Source organism: Pleurodeles waltl, chromosome 5 (genome assembly GCF_031143425.1).
Source record: "Pleurodeles waltl isolate 20211129_DDA chromosome 5, aPleWal1.hap1.20221129, whole genome shotgun sequence".
In the NCBI taxonomy this organism is placed as follows: domain Eukaryota; kingdom Metazoa; phylum Chordata; class Amphibia; order Caudata; family Salamandridae; genus Pleurodeles; species Pleurodeles waltl.
Window position 1 is genome coordinate 962,800,862 of NC_090444.1, and position 20,743 is coordinate 962,821,604.

The window sequence follows — 20,743 nt, forward strand, 5'->3', positions numbered from 1 at the left end:
AGTGTCTACAGGCCATAATAACCACCCGCCCGGATGTAACGATGAAGTGTTAAGCGTACCATTCTGGACCCAATGCGTAAATTCACTAAAAGTAGCATTCACATAGTGCTGCCAGTTGTTTAATTTGGAAGGGACAGGTATACTAGGCAAAGTCAACTCTCTAATTGTCGCGAAGCCCAAACAGCTAGCCTGTTGTACTGTGTCATTGAGGAAAATCATCTGTACAGGGATAATACATGCTCTAAATAATGTATCCCTGCCTTGCATCTGCCAATTTTTCGTACCCCAAACACTTTTCAAGTCAACAGTCTTAAACCAGTATTCATACCCCTCGACCGAAAGTTTAGATACAAAAAAATTTGAATACAGTAATTTAGTATCGGTCAGTAACATTTGCTTATTGGAATATGGAGTAACTTTAAAATAGTAAGACCTAGCATTTCGTTGATCATGCCCAGAAAAATATGCAAATTTATCATAATACGTTTTCGAACTCCCTTGTGGAGGAGTCGAGCAATGTTCCCATTGCACATAATTAAATATGGACTTAGGGCTACTAGCTTTATGAATAAAGTGGCGTCCATAATAGTTGTAGCAAAACATGTCACCATGATTATCTCTAAATTGGTAAGCATCTTCATCGTCATAGACAGTATAATATTGCAAATCTGTTAGCATAGAATCTACTGTCTTCACATCCCAATCATCAGAAACAATGCCTGGTATAACAATATAATTCATTGATAACTTGAGGACATACGGTATTTGAATCAATTCAGTGGGACCATATATATCAAACATCACTTTATCCCATACAATCCCATCCGGAATCGGTATTGCAGAAATGTTCACATTGGACAAGTCTCTTCGAACCATATGAGACGAAAAATGTGGTCTCAACACAGTCTGCACGTGCTCAATGTCAGATCGATCAGGAAGAAAATGACCATGTATCACTAGAAAAAAAGTAACTACAAATCCCAACCATAAAAAAAGAGTCATTACAGCCATTAAAAGCCATAAATAGTTCCAGGAAAAACAAAATATGTGCGTTTAAGCCAACTCAGCAGCTGACGTGGACCTCGGACAGAAGACATCGAGGACGAGGAGCTGGACACTGCTTCATCAGCGTTGTTGAAGCAGCCAGAGGCAGTTCTTGCAAAAGGTGCAATTGTGAACAAAGAAGCAGATGGAGGCTCTCTCCTAGGCACGCTATAAACCACATGTTCAGAAACATCAGTAGAACGTACAGCAACTTGATCAAAAGATTCCATATTAATCGTTGTCTGTGGAACAATCGCAAGATCATCTTCCACCCTCCCCAAGCTCGGAGAGGAAACAGCGTCGGTGTAAATCACCTGCAGTGGGACTTCTTCCCCAGTAGTGAGAGGGATGCCGGAACTACTGGGTGTCCCTCTTGGTCTGCCGTGCAGAATCGGCCACATGTTGTAACTTGACATTATCAATAGAAACAAAGCGATTTCCTTTGGCCCCTTGCAGCGGCGGTAAAATCACAGTTCTCGTGCCGCTCACCCCTAACACAGGGACAGGTGCGCGATAAGAAGGACCAAATTCTTTCTTTACTGCGACCTTTTCACGCACTAGATCCCCAATCCTGGGTATCCAACCAGTAGGTGTTACTGGCTCATCCTTAATTCCTGAGGAGGCAGCACTTGCAGAAGAGTTATCTTCACGGAATTGTTGTAAATCCTGCAAAACAGTGACACGATCATTTATGTCAAAGGGCGTAACTGCCGCCTCCACACCAGGACCATCTAGATCAGGAACATACATTCGTGTTCCAAACAGGCACTCATATGAAGTACGACCCCCCAGTGACCGTCTAGGCAAGTTATTAAGTGCTCTCTGTACTCTGTATATAGGTGGGCTAGCCAACTATGACCCGTACCTATAACCCTGGCCGTTAAGGATTGCTTTAAATCACGATTTAAACGCTCCACAACAGAATTTCCCTCGGGATGAAATGGAGACGAGAATTGGAGTTGGACCCCCAACGAAGCCATGGTGTCCCTGAATGCCTTAGAGGCGAAAGCAGGGCCCTAGTCTGAATGAAAAGCCGCAACTGCAAATGTATCGACAAAGATGCGCAAATCTTTAATAACAGTCCGAGCGTCAGCCGAGCGTTCAGGCCATACCCACACAAATCTGGAGCACGTATCTACAGCAACCAATATATATTTGTATGCACTATCTGGTGTCAGCGGACCACAATGATCCAAGTACACACACTGTAACGGTTTGTTTGAAATCAGAAGGGGCGTCTGCTGCGGGCGTCTAGCCGACGATGCTTTAATTTGTTGACAGACGTCACAACAAAGGACATACTGCTTCGTCTCTTTATAGAGACCAGGCCACCAGTAACGAGCCTGTAAAAGTGAAATCGTGGCAGCCACACCAGCATGTGCAGATGCCACCCCCTCATGTGCTGCAGAAATTAATCGAGGTCTCTCAATGCTATTGGGAAGTTCACGTACACCAATGCCCGGAATATTAACAACAGCATTTAGCGCACTACTCAAGCAGTAACTATATTTAGAAGGAAATCCTTTAGGAAACGGTGTGCCATCAGCCGTAGCTTTTATGGCAGCCGAAATCTCTGTGTCTGGTTTGGAACTCGAACGAGTCACTGCGGCCACAGTGGCGATAGCCACTGCCGACTTTGCGGCTTCATCAGCCAAAGTATTCCCAGCAACGTGTATTCCAACGTGCTGGTTTCCAAGTGTATGCACAACATGGACCTTAGGAAGCGTTTCTTTCAGATCCGCAACCTTACCCCACAACAATTTATGTTTAATGGTGTTGCCTTTAGAATCTCTGAACCCATTCAACTTCCAATAGTGCAGATATTCATTGAAAGACTGAACACAGTAGTAGGAGTCACAGACCAGCAAGGTCAAAATCGCCGGATCCGCATGCTCCAACGCTAACAATAGAGCTTTGAGCTCAGCCAGCTGCGCCGTGCAATCTCCCAAGGTTTTAGTATAAGTATGTCGGGGGCAGAACACTTCCCCCTCCATAGTGCCACTCACCACCGCACATGCAGCAGAATACTGCTGTTTAGTCCCAACCGCTGGTTGCGCAGAGCCATCGGTATACATGACCACTTGATATTGGTCAATAGGCAATGTGCCAGCAGGAACTGGGTACTCTATTTCATATTGAAGAAATTCTTGAGTCTGCAGTTTAGGGTCAAATATGTAATCTACATCAGTGGCTGTCAAAGACGTAGCCCATTGTATCCATCGTGGGTGTAAAGCTTTTGAATTAGGAACACTCGCTTTTGTAACAGCCTCTAAGGCCGGAATCGAGGAAACGACAATGATGCGTTGGCCCTGGGCAAGCGGTCTTTCTTTGATCACAGCCATCTGTACTGCAGTGAGTATTTTCTCAGTCTGTGCAAATCGTTGTTCTGCAGCAGAATACAAGTGGGACTTGTATGCAATCGGGACTGTCTCACCCTCATTAAAGGTGACACACGTAAACCCAACAGCCCCAGGTATCACCCTGATGACTAAATGTGTCTTATTGTCCCGTGTATGTAAGTGTTTAACTGCCAAGAGATCAGTCTGTAACTCTCGCAGTATCTGTGTATGCTCAATCGTCCAAAATCTACTCGAAAAATTTGGGCGAATCAGTTCGTATAAGGGTTTTATACGCGTAGCATAATCAGGAATGTAAGTTCTGCCAAAATTCAGAAACCCCAACAATGACTGGAGCTTCCGAACCATATTAGGAGGCTGCAATAAAGCACATTTCTCCAAAAAATGTGGCGCCAGGCTCTTGCCCTCACTCGACAACTCATATCCCAGGAAAATGACGCTGAGGAAGGCAATCTTTGATTTCTTAAAATTAAACTTATAGCCAATATCAGCAAACCCCACAACAATGCGCGATACACGCCTTAGATGTTGCGGAATCTCACCGTCTGTCAGATATATGTCATCAACATATGATAACGCTTCAGGGTCCAACTCGTGCAGCATTTCAGTCACACGAGCCGAAAACAGTCCTGGGCTATTCTTATACCCCTGAGGCAAACGCCAAAATTTTTTCTGAGAGCCAAACACACTGAAACTGGTATAGTCCCGACTTTCGGGCGCTATATTTTGGCAGAAAAATCCATTCGAGATATCCAACGTTGTTTTGTATTTCTTATGCACTATATTGTTCATAAGCGCTGCGCTATGTGAATTCTGTATTGCATATGTGCATGTGTGACTATTCAAATGTCTGTAATCCACCACAATCCTATATGAATGGTCCGGTTTAGCAACCGGAAATAAGGGATTATTCATCGGCGAGACACAGGGCTCAATTACACCCTGGTACTCCAATTGTGTAAGAATTTTCCGAACCGATGCCCTTGCCTCAAATTTAATAGGATACTGCGGCTGTGGCTGAGGTGTGCCCTTTATTGGAGTTACATGATAAGGTGATTGTCTATCCTACCCCACATTATTTCTATATAGGGCGGGAGCCTGTGCTAGAGCCCATGTTTTACCATAGGATTCCGCTAGCTCTCTCGGAACAAGTGGTGAGAAGGAAGGTACAATAACATCCTCCCCAACCGGACAGTCGCGAACAAAGTCAGGTGGCCAATCCTGTTCGGCCAACAGAACATCATATGATTTTACCACATGGTCCCAAAAGATGGCGTGTACAATGCGGTCAATGTCCCCTTCTAATCGTAGAGTCACTTGATATACTCTATCAGGATCAGAGACACGCATGTCCGCCGTTTCGACTTGTATGAAGTCATCAGTTGCTTTCACCTTCAGATGCTCTAGAAGACTCCGGCGAACTATTGTAACCTCTGCCGCGCTGTCTAACAGTGCTAACGCCCATGTCTTGTTCGTCAAGAGAACTCTCTTCTTGAGCGTCATGTCTAACTGAGACTGCTGCCACTTTTTTCTTTTTAAATTGCTGTTTTTGTTGCAGCGGTTTCTCTTCTTGTTTAACAGAAACCTCCGCTGAGCGTTGTGAATCCTGTCTCGGTTTCACGTACTCCGTCCTCCGCTCTGACCGCCCACCTCTCTCACTTCTCTTCTCTGAGGAGTCCTGAAAGGAACGAGATTGGCGTGTATCAGTATATTGATATCTATCAGGCGTCTTCAAATTATCCCTATTTCTGAGATTATACCTATTCTGCGGGGTCTCCGGTTGCGGAGACTGTCCCCCATCTTTTTTAGGTGTTTGCTGTTTCTTTTCCCAGCGCTTTTTTGTACCCTCAGGTTGCTGTTGCTTAGCATTATCTTTATTATTTTTACCCTGCAATTGGGGTTTCTGCGGTCTAGCCCCTAGGCTATCGCGACCAATACTAGAATATGTCTCAGCTATTATTCGCGGAAGTTCCCGCTCTTGATCAATCTGCGGAACATCCCGAAGATGCATTCGCACTGCTAGTGCTACTGCCTCTCCCTTGAGATTACTCAAAATAATAGAAGAAACTGCGGCAAAATTGCCCATTAACTGCATGCCCAAATCTAAGGCAGGGGAAGCCCCATATTCATCTTGAATTTGTTTAAGCACGTCCGGTAAATTAGCTAAAGTCGGCGTACCGTGTGCTGTAGTGTAGAGCGCGGCAAACACCGTGCCCCAGGTATTACAAAGGTGCACCGGAGGAACCATCCCATACGGCAAACACATCGTCAAAATTCTATGTTTATCCTGAGGTCCCGTATGGGGAAATACTGCTTCCAGCGTATTAATTTTTTGCGCCAGCCAAAATGGAGTCTCCTCACGTTTAGCCGGTACCTTGCCCATAACTGAGTGTACAGTGGCCGGATTGATTCCCGGAACCACTGCTTGTGGGTGCGCCGGAGCAGCACGCGCTGCATTAGTATTTAATGTCTGCATCACAAACTGAACCAGTCTTCTGTATGTTGTAGCTAAGTCTATATATAAACGACGCACATCAGCCACTGCCAAATTTGCAACCGCAGGATATGGTGTGTAAGTAGCCAATAAAGGCCAGGTCGGACCATCATTACTCAACGGACCTAACCTCACTTGTGCTACTGTATGTGGGAGGGCGCCATCAAGCCAATTATGGTGTTCTTGATAAGATAGAGGTATCTCTAAATAAGCGTAAGCCCTGTATTGTACAGGGGCATTTGCAACAGTGTATTCGTGAAAAGTATTTGTACCCCCATCAACTGCTGGAAATGCGACCCAAGAATAAAAAAGTTCTGTCCTATAGGCTGCATGGGCATCCACCACAAAAGTGACTGGACCCCCCTGGACTGTTAGTCCATGTGCAATCAAATGTCCTGTGAGCGGGTGACGCATATTGATTGCTATATTCACTACATTAGGATTCGCCATTTGCAAAAAATAGCTGTAGGTCAGAGAAGGCACACCAATATCGGGGTTTTCCCTTTCAAAGTTCAAGCTTGAACAACCAACCACTAAGCAATAGGACGTACCTATCCCGTGGTGGCGGAAACCCTCAGTCCCACGGACGTCTCCGCGTACGGAACCGAGGAGTCAAAATATATATGAGACCGAGAGAGTCAGTCGGACCTAAACATTAGAGCCAGACCAATCGTTGGCGGCGCCATGTCGCGTGGGCTCTCATTATCCTAAATGAGACTACTGGATTTCTAGGCAGCAGGATCGATAACGGTGTGGGGGACTGAGTCTGACCCACGTGTAAGGAACTCTGTCACCCTAAATCCGTTTTTTGCTCCGGCTAACTAGCAGTGCCTCCTTTCTCCCACGGGGAAGAAATGATTAGGCAGCCGAGCGCATGACATCTTTGGAACTTCTCAGGGAAGTCGTGGTCACTCAGATCCGAACCAACTCTCTCATTTACAATATGATCTCATATACAAATGACAAAGACAGTATAAGTTTTATATAATGTTTTAATAAAACAACTGTATTTTAGATAATAAGGCGTGAGCCGCAATAACCAGAACAATACAACATAGTAGGATTGATATAGTCACCAGGAGAGTAAAACATAAGAATAAAGCTATCATATTTCCTAACAGTTTCTACTCTCCCTCTGCTTATTCTATTTAGAGCACAGCATGTTAAGCTTCTAGCTTGCCTTTCCGAATCACCGGGGAGACATACGCCCTCATACCTGAGCAAAGGCCTGTGATCTGGTTCAGCATCTGCAACGAGGCAGTCAGCGTCTAGCTGTGGGTCTCTGGTCGGAATCTCCCTCTTGCATGTATTGGGACAAGGAAGTGATTTTATAACTAACATGTCATCATGATCACAAAATGTCCCTACGCAGGAATGCCAAATCTAAACTCCTACCACGTCTATCGGCAATGTACCAGACTGTATCCTTGCCTGAAGCACAGAGTGAATATGTTATGAAGAACTCCAGTGCTGAAGTAGGCAAAACAGTGTGATATGAATAAAAAACAACACAATAGAACTGGCTATTTGAAAAATAATAGTACGAAGCCTAATAAAAAGTATTTAGAGCTAAGTGCACAGAGACTCTAAGCTGTCAGCAAATGAATAAAATACATTCAGGGCAAAGTGCACAAAGGCCTAAAGCCTGAAGCTAATGCACAAAGTATACGTAAAACTAACCACACAACAGGAACAAAAAACAAAAATGTGGGAAAAACCTCACAAACAAGAACTCCTGAAAAAGAAGAAAAAACAGGACTCAAAAAAGGAAAAATAGAAAAAAATTACAATCAGAGCTACAGGAACTGGAGAAAACACGACAAACAGGAGCGAAGATCACCACCAAGAGGAAGTGTTTGCAACCCAAGGCAGATCAGGACTGAGTGACTTATATACTGGAAGACAGGAAGTGACAATACAGGAAAGATAAACAACACCATCTTGGATTGGGAAAAGCCCATAGAAAATAATAGGAAAAAAGTAGCAGTATAAGAAAAAAAGGCATGCTAGGAAAAAGGAACAGAAGAAGACAACATGGAAACCTGCAAGAAGGAAGCATGGAAACCAGGAAGAAACGTAAAAAGACAAGTGGACAGAAAACAGAAGAAAAGAAGAAAAAGAAAAGAAAAGGATTCCACCAGCGACAGGCAAAAGAAATATCACAAAAATAGGTAAGGACGACGCAACCAGAAGCATAAAACATGCTTCCTGGAACACTTCATAAAAACTGGGCAAAAACACAGAGGATGGTGCTCTGACAATCAGATCGCAGTCCGACCGTGGTCAGAAAAAGAGACACCGCGGTTAAGCGCAGCGTCACAGTAGGTCCCCTCCACGAGGCCCCAGTTTTGTCAGGATAACGGGAATAAAAAAGGCAAACCAATCGGGGGGGCATGGACAAAGGAGGCATTCTCCCAAGAGCAATCACTGAGGAGATAACCCTTCCATTGAATCAAAAATTGCAGTTTGTTCCGAGAAAATTGGGAATCATAGATTTCCTGCATTTCATATTCAGGATGGCCGATCACAGAAAGAGGAGGAGGTCGTTGAAAATGTCGATTGTACGGACCAGGAATTAAAGTTTTTAACTGGGATACGTGAAAAACAGGATGAACTTTCGAGGTATGAGGCATCCTTAGTCGAGCAGCAACAGGACTCAATACTTGCAGGATCTGAAAGGGTCCATAAAAATGAGGTTTGAATTTATTGAGAGAAAACCGAGAGGGTAAAAATCTGGAGGAAAGCCACACCTTGTGTCCTACTTGATATGAGGGTGCCATCTGCCGTTGATGATCCGTCCTTCCATTTGATTGCATGTTTAGAAGCTAAAAGAGTGGTATGGATTAGGCTTTGGGTTTGGCGAATTCGTCATGCAAAAGAAGTGACTGCAGGAACAAGTCTTACAAGTAATAGTGGACATGGCCCTAGGATGGAAACCATAGTTGCAATAAAAAGGTGCTGCTCCGGTTGCATTATGTACTGTATTGTTATAGGAGAATTCAGCAAGGGCAAGAAATTCCGACCAATTACTTTGAGTGGCATTACAGTAACATCTCAGGTATTGTTGAAATTCCTGATTCACACATTCAGTATTACCATTGGTTTGTGGATGAAAACCAGAGGACAAGGACACATCAGTATTTAATAAGACACAAAAGCTCTCCAAAATCGTGACACATATTGTGGCCCTCTACCTGAAATTACCTCTTGCGGAAGATCATGGAGACGAAAAATGTCTCCCATGAATATGCAACTCATTTCAGGGGCTGTTGGTAATTTCTTTAGGGCTGTGAAATGCGCAATCTTGGTGAAGGAATCAACAGTTACCATAATGACATGGTTATCAGAAGAAGATGGTAAGGAACCAATGAAATCTGTGGAAAGGGTACACCAAGGAGCTGAGGGAATAGATAAAGGCATTTATAAACCTGCTGGTTTAGTTCTGGGTATCTTGGCTTGGGCGCATACTGAACATGCTGAGACATAGGTTTCTGTATCGTTCTTAAGGGAAGTCCACCAAAAAGATCGCTGAAGCAGCTCCTGGGTCTTCTTGATTCTTCGATGCCCAGCTACCGGAGAATCATGACACATTTGTAATGCCTCGGTTTGTACTTTTTTAGTATGTAAGAAAAGGGCTTTTTGATGATAGAAGTAGTCTTGTCACTTTCTTCCACTCTTCAAGTGGAAGGGACTGGTATTCAGATTTAGCGCAATCTAGAAAAGGTTGAGTAACCCCTATGATTCTACTGGGCTCAATGATATGTGGAGAGGAGGTATTGGCGATGTCAGGATATCGATGGGATAATGCATCTGCCACTAGATTCTGGGACCCAGGAATGTAAGTTATCACAAAATCATACTGGCTAAAAAAGAAGGCCCATCTTGCTTGATGAATATTACAGCATTGGAAGCTTCGAGGACATTGTAAATTGCGGTGGTCAGTCCTGGATTCAAAAGGCTCTCTAGTGGCCATCACAAAATGTCTCCATTCCTTACATGCTACTTTGAGAGCAAGTAATTCTCGTTCCAGTAGTGATTAATTCTGTTCTGCTTCTGTCAGAATGTGAGAGAGATAGAAGATAGGGTGTTCCAATCCATTATCGTCTTGTTCGTGAAGAAGAACCGCTCCTACGGCTCCTTCAGATGCATCAGTCACTACTATAAATTTCTTAGTAGTATCAGGATGTCGCAAAATGGGTGCTTGAGTGAAGGACTTCTTTAGTTCCTGAAAAGCCCGCTCAGCACCTTCGGTCCAGACAAATCCCTTCTTCAAATTTTCTTTTTTAATAGTCTGGGTGATGAAACTTTGATGGTGGGCAAAATCCTGAATGAATTGTCGGTAGAAGTTTGAAAGCCCAAGAAAACATTGAGTTTCCTTTACAGAAGAGGAAGAAGGCCAGTCAAGGATGGCTCTTACTTTGTCGGGGCCCATGGATTTTCCTGTTTGATTGATACTGAACCCTAAATACTTCACTTCGGTCTTGTGGAATTCAAACTTCTCTGTTTTGCAATATAATTGGTTCTTTTAGAGTCTTTCGAAAACCTGTAGTAGATGTTCAGTACGTTGCTCAGGATTACGGGAGTATATCAAGATATCATCCAGATAGATTACTAGATTGTTATTAAACAAGTCAGAAAACACAGAATCCATAAATCGTTGAAAAACAGAAGGTGAATTGGTCAATCCAAAAGGCATGACACGATATTCATAGTGTCCAAATGGAGTACGGAAGGTTGTTTTCCATTCATCTCCCTCCTTGATACGCAAAAGTAGATAGGCACCACTTAGATCTAATTTAGTGAACATCTCGACTCCTTGGATAGCGTCCAGTATATCCCGAATTAAAGGTAAGGGATAATGATCTTTGATTGTTTTTTTATTGAGTCCACGAAAGTCGACACATAGATGCAGATCTTTCATCTTCTTGGAAACAAAGAAAAGAGGAGCCCCAGCAGAAGACAATGAAGGAGCAACTAACCCATTCTTTAAGTTGTCATCTAGGTATTCTTTGAGTACCTTCTTTTCTTGACCTGTCAAAGAATACATTTGACCAAATGGAACTACTTCATTCGGAACCAAAGGAATAGCACAGTCATAGATTTGATGAGGAGGTAAGATGGGATTATTAGGTTTCTGAAAGATGTCAAAGTATTCCTGGTAACAATCTGGTACTCCTTGAATCATATTTATAGTGTTATTGGTATTCTTAGATGACTGATAGAATCTTTTGGGAGACCAATATGAGTTAGTTGAATAGCAATTTTGCTGACAAAACTGAGATGTTAATGATATTGTTCTTGTTTCCCAATTGATATAGAGGTTGTGCCGGGTTAACCAAGGTATTCCTAAAATCATTGTGTGATTCGGCGAGGATATAAGATCAAAAGCAACATGTTCTTGGTGCCTTGGAAAATTCAAACAGAGTGTAGGAGTAGAAGCAACCACAGGCCCTGAGGTTAAAGGGGAGCCATTTACCGTGTGTACTTGCTCAGGGTTTTCTTTAGGAATACGTGGAACCCCCTTATCCGTAGCCCAGGTCTCGTCTAAATAGATTCCACTGACTCCACAGTCTACAAGAGCAAAGAGTAGTTCTTCCTGACCTTGTGAACATTGTAATGTGACCGAAAGGATAAACAAGGTGGACATATTTTCCCTGGAGGAACATATTGACGGTACCTCAGCTCCTCTCGTCTCCTTCCCCCTTACAGGGGACGGGAGTTGGTGTTTCCCAAAGGTCTGGAAGGACAAACAGGGCAACTACGAATCAGATCACCAGCCTTGCCACAATAAAGGCAAAGACCCTTTCGTCTTCTATCCTTTTTTTCAGACTCAGATAAAGGACCACGGACAAGTTCAATCTGCATGGGTTCTTCTGTAGAAGATGGAGAAGCTTCAGAATGGATGTCGTCAGTTCGCCAGCTGATGGTATGATTAACACCAGGCTGAAATGGTACTCGAGTTCTTCTTTCCATCTTGCGCTCTCGTAGTCTATATTCAATGTTCATCGCTTGGTCCATTAATTCCTTTAAAGAACGGGCTGGAGTAGAATGTACTAACTCATCCTTGATTTCTTCATGCAGTCCTCGGCGGAACAAGGTTACCTAGGTGCGTTCCACCCAAGAGATTTTGGCTGCCAACTGTTTGAAACAGGTTATATACTACAGAACGTCCTGATTGCCCTGCTGCATATCACATGAGGCCTCCTCTGCCACTGCTTCCAACCCAGGCCTTTGAAACTTCTGTTTGAAAAGTTTCAAGAAGGCAAGATAATTATTCAGGACAGGATCTTCCACAGAGACCAAGGGAGTTGCCCAAGCTAGTGCAGGGCCAGACAAGGCACTGATCAGATAACTCACCTTAGCCTCATTAGAAGAAAATTGTAGCGGACCGAAGGCAAAGAAGACCGTTAGGGCATCCAGAAACTCCATTATCTTCTGAGGATCCCCAGAATATCGAGGTGTAGCAGCAGACATGGGTGGGACATCCATTGACCGGGAGGAGATAACTTGTCTTAGTGCAGTATTTTCAGCCCGCAATTGCTGTAACTCTTGAGCTTGTTGTTGGACTGTCTGCAGCATAGCTTGTGAATTTTCTACTACATCTCCTTGTGGTCCTTCTATGCTTGTCTCACAACGCAGATTCTTTTAGCGTTGCAATCTGTCATGATCTGCACAATGCTTTACCAATCTTACATTTTTACATTCACCAACCGGTAATTGTCTATACTAGAAGATCTCTGGCAAAGAGCCCCCATGTGGGGCCCGTCAGGCATTGCAGTGCCGGCCTGACGAGGAGCAAAGCCCTATGATGAAGCATGTCACCATCAGGTGAGTGAGGGCTCTTGTTCCGATTTGATCTGACTCACCGGATCCATTTAATTCCTTCTCTTTTTTTGTATACTGCTGGGATGGAACTTTCTATACCTATGTGGAACTGTGTATTCCTTGTGTTAGGATTTAAAAGAGCACCCGGTCTTCTGCTGGTTCTGGATAGTTCTGGATAGACCTAGATAGGGGCAACCCTTTCTAGTAGCCACAGTGTTTCTTGACAGAAAACGCCTAAGCAGACCGTACCCTCCAGAAGGAGTCCCAGAGGAAAAAAAATAAAAAATATGGGAAAAACCTCCAAAACAGGAACTCCTGATAAAGAAGAAAAAACAGAACTGAAAAAAGGAAAAAAGAGAAAAAATCATAATCAGAGCAACAGGAACTGAAGAAAACACGACAAACAGGAGCGAAGATCACCACCAAGAGGAAGTGTTTGCAGCGCAAAGCAGATCAGGACTGAGTGACTTATATACTGGAAGACAGGAAGTGACAACACAGGAAAGAGAAACAGCACCATCTTGGATTGGGAAAAGCCTATAGAAAATAATGGGAAAAAAGTAGCAGTATAAGAGAAAAAGGCAGGCTGGGAAAAAGGAACACAAGAAGACAACATGGAACCCTGCAAGAAGACAGCATGGAAACCAGGAAGAAAGGAAAAAAGACAAGTTGACAGAAAACAGAAGAAAGGAAGAAAAAAAACAGAAAAATAGTCCACCACCGACAGGCGAATGAAATATCACAAAAATAGGTAAGGACGATGCGACCCGGAGCATAAAACATGGGCCTGGAATGCATCGTAAAAACTGGGCAAAAACGTGGAGGACGGCGCTCCGACAATCGGAGGCATGGTCCGACCACAGTCAGAAAAAAGAGATGCTGCGGTTAAGCGTGGCGTCACAGTTTGGCGGTCCAAGGATTGCCATGTGGGAAGTGGTGGTCCAACCGCCAACGGGCTGGCGGAGCGAACCGCAATATTGTGAGTCTGGCAGTCGAACAAATAGAAGACCGCCAGCGGTCCGCCACCACCGCCAGACAGCACAGACCACCGCAGTCTAATGGAAGCACAAACAGGCCAGCCAAGACCATTTTCCACCGGACCTATTACGAGGTTGCACACCGCCAACGTGACCGTGGCGGTCCAACCAACACCTACAAGCTGGCGGAAACAGACCATAGAAAGAGAGACACTCATCTGCAGACAGCCATATATGTCTGGAGCCTCCAAGGATCCCTTCGCAAACTTCATGCCGCTTCTCCTGCTTGCCAAAAGACAACAAAATCAATGCTGTCATGGACTACAGCAACCGTAAGTACAAACACCTACCTGTAACATCATCCCTTTAAAAACAGCACGCCACACCAGCAAACACATCATGTTGGGGGATGCCAGGGGCAGCCACTACACCTATCATTCGACACACACACACTCACATACTTCAACACGGACACCCAGACATTCACAACATGCACACTTCAACCAGCACACACACACTGCACATACACTGAGACCACACAACATTCACACAAACAGCAACAACAACACAGCTACTGCACATATACAAATATATTCAACACACACTTACACCCAACACTGGCCAGGGACTGTCCACACATACAACACACATATACATCCAGGTACCATGGCACAAACACAACACCATCAAACAACCGTGCAATGTACACACATATCACACACTCACAGCACAATGGAAGCACAATGGCATGCACAATACACATAGAGACTAACAGACAAAGGAGACGAAGTGCACGCCGACAACAATACATGCACAACTGCGATGGGAGCATCAGGACCATACATGGAAGGAGGCTGCACTGGGGCACATATCATATTGAATAGGGCCTCAAACAACATGCACACAGGAATTGGCCCTAATTGTATCTCAGGGCCAAGCAAGGAGGGTGAGAGAGTGGTTGTCTGACATGCAGAAGCGGATGTCTTGGGTGTGTGCTTGTGGGAGGTATGCTTGTGTGTGGAGGGTGTCTATTGGGTGGGTGAGTGAGGGCTTTTATATGTTTTGGGCTGGGGGTGGAGGTGCGGGGTGCTGTGGTGGATGGGTGGGAGTCTGTTTGGGTGGTGACTGTAGGTATGGTGGATGTGCTGCATGTATGTGTATCTGTGGTTGTGGTGTCTGTGGTGTGGTGACTGGGTAGATGTCTGAGGGTCTGCTGGGGTGGTATCTGCAGGTAGGTTGGGTGTGGTGGCTGTATCAGTGACTGTTGCGGTGGTGTCTGTAGGTATGCCAGATGTCGTGTGTGTGATGCTGAGGGTGGGGGTTGTCAGGGCAAGTCATGACTGTTGCTGTGTCTGCAGGTGGATGTTGTTTGTGTGCGTGCCAGTTGGTCTTGTTGTGCTTGTGTTTGTGTGCACTACCCTTGTCTGTTGAGGTGGATGCATGCAAGTCTGTCTGTGTGCTTTGGGTAGGTCAGGGAAGTGGGCATTTTGACTGAGAAGAGGATGATGGAGGGGGGATGGAAGACAAGAGGTGACTGGCTGCCATCAATGTGGAGGCCAGAGCCTGAAATGATCTCTGTAGGCCAGCCTCTGCACTGTGAATGCCCTCCAGGAATGTGTTTACTCTGCTGGACTTGGCTTGCCAGTCCCTGGATGGCATTCACAATGGAAGACAGACCGACAGAGATCAACCTAAGGAGGTCAATAGTCTCTTAACTGAAGGTAGCAGGGGTAACAGGGACTGGGGCAGAGGTGCCTGCTGCAAAGGAGATGCCCACCCTCTTGGGTGAGTGGGCATGTCCAACTGGGTGGGGAGCAACAGGGAGAGTGGTGATAGAATAGGGGTGGCAGATAAGGATGGTACTGGAGGATTCCCCGATGGGTCTGCCACCACTAGGGAGTGGCACTGGAGGAGGAATCTGAGGATGAAGATGACGATCCAGTCTCTCTCATGTCACTCTCCTCACTCTTCGGGCTACTGGGTCCCTCTATGTCAGTGGAATCTTGACCAAAGGTCCTGTGGCCAGATGCTTCCCCACTTAGCTCAGCCCCATCTCCTTCACCTGCTGGTGCTGATGCTGCCAAAAGAAAGTGAAGTAGCATCATAACATGGACATGAAAACACTTCAATCACATTTCTGAGAGACAAAACATACCATCATGTCAAGTGGCCCCCAGCATGAAGTGCCAGCAAAGTGGCACCATTGTGTGCCAAAACAAAACCATGCATGCCATCTGGAATTACAAAAGTAACACATAGGCAAATCTTGGACTCAGACAACTACAATAGCATGGATGAAATCTAGCTACCTCAATAACCATAGCACAACTAGGTGACCACTCCACCCTAAAACTGTGCTGCATGCAGCACACCCCAGTGAACCAGTAGCCAACAATTGGATCCCATTGTAAGGTACCCTACCAATTACGCAGACACAAGCCTATGCACACATCTGAAATACACTGATGCAATGTACCAACAAAACCATATGTGGCTAAGGAAATGCAGCCAACACTGGTACACCCGTCCCATACGTATATTAGGTGACATGGAAACATCCATGTCACTATGGGCACTTTCCAACAATATACAGCTCCACAAGTGACACCTGCCCAAAATGAGTCAAGGTGGTAGAAGCAAGGTCACTCAGGTGTGCCCTACATGTGGTGTTGCAAGGAACAACAATGAAGTCAGGTCCTAAACCTCATGGAGAGATGTCTCCAGAATACACACAAGAATGATTCTGTAAGGTCAAGGATAGCCCCACCAAAGTCTCACACCCATTTCCATGTTTACATCTGAGTGTGTCTGTAGTAGACAACTGTACAATGCAGGAAGGAGTGACACAGACCTTGCAATCACTAACAGAAGGACCCTAACATGTTGTTCATTGAGAAGCAACATCACTACCCATATCCCAGACATGGCAAGCATGGCATCCGTCTGTGGATGAATCCCTGACTCCAAACACATGTGATGCAAACATCACCGCAAGGCAATCTATGAAGCATCCCAACAGTCAGGGCACAATCCCCAAACATCGCACAGGTGCTGTGCATCTACAACCATCATTCCACATCAAGAATACAAATGATCATGAAGTGGATCCATACCATGGCCCTACCTGTCATGTCGCTAATAGCTACTGCAGTTACTAATGACATACTGTGAGGCATCAATGTATCTGTCAGACGACATATGATGGTGACACTGTCCTCTCTGGGGCATCACACTAAATAGACAACCATTGCAGATGTATCATTAGGACAACAGGACTCCATGCACATATATATGAGAGATTCCAGACATCATCCAATCCGCATGGCTAACACATGCCTACATCTAATGCATAGATATGTATCCTGGTGGGAATGGAGCACATGCAGATATGTAGGCACAAGGAATATTGGCTACAGTGATGACACAAGAGAAAGTAGTTTGCTACAGCTGCCAATATTTAGCCATGTAAGTCATATAACATGTACAATGGACACCCATGCATCACAGACTGCTGTGAGGCCCCAGCGCCCTTCATACAATGGAGAACACTTGCCCCTGGGTGGCAGATGTCTGGATACACATATCCCCAGACACATGGCAGAGGACAGTGAGCCAAATCCTACCTACCTTTGTACTGTGACATTTGGGAGGAGTAATCTGTTGGTGAAAACTAACACCCACCAGAGTAGGTAAAGCAAAATATTTGTACACTAAACATAGCCATATGTGATCCTTGCTGTGCAGTTGGACTGCAGGTTCCCCATGGTTTCGTCCCAGGTTCCAGCACCAAAAGGATGAGCACACCAGTTGGAAAATCATGGCCCATCTACACCAATTTGATTTCCGATGATCTGTGACACATGACATATCCCACATTGTCAGCCCCTCACTCAATCATCTGGCAAAGGGTCAAGCATGATTTTACCTTTGACTCACCACCCTGAGGCGGCTATGCTGCCCTCAAACGTCTATCCAACTCCAGGTTGGCCAACTGCCAAAATGAGGCCCATTAGGGGGGTCATTGTCAAACGGGCACCCTGTCCTCGTTGGGAGGAAAGCCCCAGCTGGGCCTCTGCGATCTTCCGGGCCCAGTGTCTCAGGTCCTCCCACATCTTCTGACAGTGGGCACTCTGCCAGCTGTGGACCGCTAGGGTCCACACCTTCTTGGCGACAGCTATCCAGATCCTCTTCTTCGGATGGGCGTTGACCTGCATGGATGAAAAACATAAGACAGGATATTATGTACACATGTCCCATACAAAATAGCTAAGTCACATACATGTCAGTGCACGCAGCTAATAACATCCTGTCTTGATCTTCCTGTCCACTTGTGGCACATAGCAATTGTTGGACACAGTGACATGACTACAAACACTCCCCAATAGGGTGTCCTACACGCACCCAGCTCAGGCTCTGCACTGACTAGGTAGGCAAACTGTGACTTTTGCAGGACATGAACCAGCAACATGACATTGACCAGGAACACTATGGAACACATCACACAAAGTGGCAAGTGACTGGTAAACCACCCAGCAAATAATGCACACAAACATCCACTACCTCTGAATGTCACCCGGTGCATACAGTCCCTACACACTGACCCATCTCGCTTGGACCACAAAGAAGGGAGTGACATGCTGGGCACAGAAAGAGTCAAGCCTGTCCATGTGTGGACATGTGCAGATACAGATGCAGGCACCTGCTACTTCAGGGGGTGGGTGACTGTGTGTCACATCAACATTACAAAATACACTTTCACACATATGTGTTCACTAAACCTAGAGTATCTTAAGACAAACCTGGCCATGCATTGTACATGTCCCGTTATATGCCCAAACAGAGTCCGATATTATGGCACATCAGTTAACAACACACTGTTTGCAGATGTGCAATGACCAAAATGCAAGGAACCTGCACAGGACACATTAGAGCTAGATGAAAGTGACAACAGTGCTGTGGGATCAAGGGTACTGTCAAGGCTATGTAACACACAGTGTCAAAGATAATAAGACACATCAGTCACGGATCAACACCCCGCCCCCAATGCAGTTCCCATACTAGGCAGTGGACAGAGTTTCAAGGAGCTGTACATTGGCACTGAGGCATTATTTGGTACCATCACAGGCTGTGCAGGGTTAAACGGTGTGGGCAGTGTCACACTTTTATTGCAAGTGGGAATCAATACCAGCTCAGATTTTGACTGATACTGTGAGTAACAATAGACAGGCCATGGTCTCTGCAGGCTGAGCAGACAGACCTACACAAAACACCATATCCGACAATCACATGCATCACAGTACATCATGTAGCCTACAGCCAATTTCCACTGGGTGTCTATGTGCCGAGCTGAGAGGCATAGTGAGTCATTACCAGGCTTCTGAACTACAGTCCAACAAGGCCAGATGTGGCCTGAGATTACTGGGTCAGCATAAACAGAGCTCAAATAGCGATGAACTGACACATACAACATTCATTCACCCACCCAGCTGTCATGCAATCACATATGACCACACATTGATAACATCTTCTGGCAAGAGTTGCCTGGGGATGGCTATCATGACACCTCACCTAGTCATGTGCATCCAACACATGTTGGATCAGGGAACACTCAATACACACTCACCACATTGTCTCAGGACGCCAAACCTGTCACTTGGCATAGAAACATGCCCATTGACTCACCCATTAATGCACGCTGACAGTACCTACAGGGCTTTAACTCCACAATCTGACAAACTGGACCTAAGCCTAAGCTAACTGAAGCTAAGATATGTAGTAGCACTGAGAAAAGTGTGCACATGGAGCACTTACCTGCTCCACTGGTGCACCATAGAACTGTTCATACAGTGGTAGGATCTCCTCCACCAGCTTCTCCAACTCTTCCGGTGAGAAGGCAGGGGCCATATCACCTGTAGGACATGCCATGATTGCTCCCAGAGGCTGTACATAGAAGCTCAGATAGTGGAGGACTTGCTGGCAGCAGTGTCAGGAGTCAAGTAAGGGATTCAGCAGAAGATGGTGGTCACGTCCACAACGTACGTAACCATCACCGCCGGTCCACACTGTCATTGGCCCAAGACTGCCACAGGCAGCAATGTTATCCCATGACAGTGTCTGCCGCGGTAGCATCCGCCTACCGCCATTGCAACTTCCGCCGGCAGTCGCAGGTGGTTCCTAATGTCCAGTGGAGTAGGTCAGGCAGACACTATTTTAGAGGCATACAATGCACTTAAATGCTATTTTTAATGTGTCACAATTCGGAAAATGTTGGTGTGGTGATTCTTGAGTGCTGGCCTTGTCCTGTCATGTATGCCAATCGTTTTGGTAATCATATTGGTATGTGTACCAACACATATGACTACATAATTGGGGGCACAGCCACCACTCCCTCCCCCACGGGCAATCCAGAATTTGGGGCATTGAATCACAGTCCGAGTGACAAGTTACATGCACATATTGTTGATGGCCAGGTAGATGATGTGTACACATATGTAGCAATGTGTTACTAATGTGTAATTGTTAGTGGTGATATGTGCTGTGTATCATGTCCTCTGTGAATCACAGGACGTCACAGTGTGTGTGTATATGGCAAGTCTTATGTAAATTGCAAGGGACACAAAGAATGATGACCATATTCTCTTTTCGTCTCACATAATTATCTTGGGAGGAGAAGACTCAGACAACCTCCTGTGTACCATCCACTGGTAGATTTGCAGGCCATGGAGAACAGGCATGCAATCCAAACATACCACCTGGATAGGCAGATAATCGTGGATCTTTGTCGTCAGTTGGAGCCAGATCTGATGCCTGCCATTCGTCATCCTAATAGTGTACCACCCATTGTACAACTTATGTCAGTGCTACACTTCCTAGCCACAGGCTCCTTTCAGAATACCGTGGCCCCAACTGCAGGGATGTCTCAGCCTATGTTCAGTCTGGTCTTAAAAGCTGTACTGTCTGCATTGTTGAAACACCTGGACAGCTACATCAAATTTCCACAACATGAAGATTTGGCCCATGTGACGGCTGACTTTTATGCTTTTGCA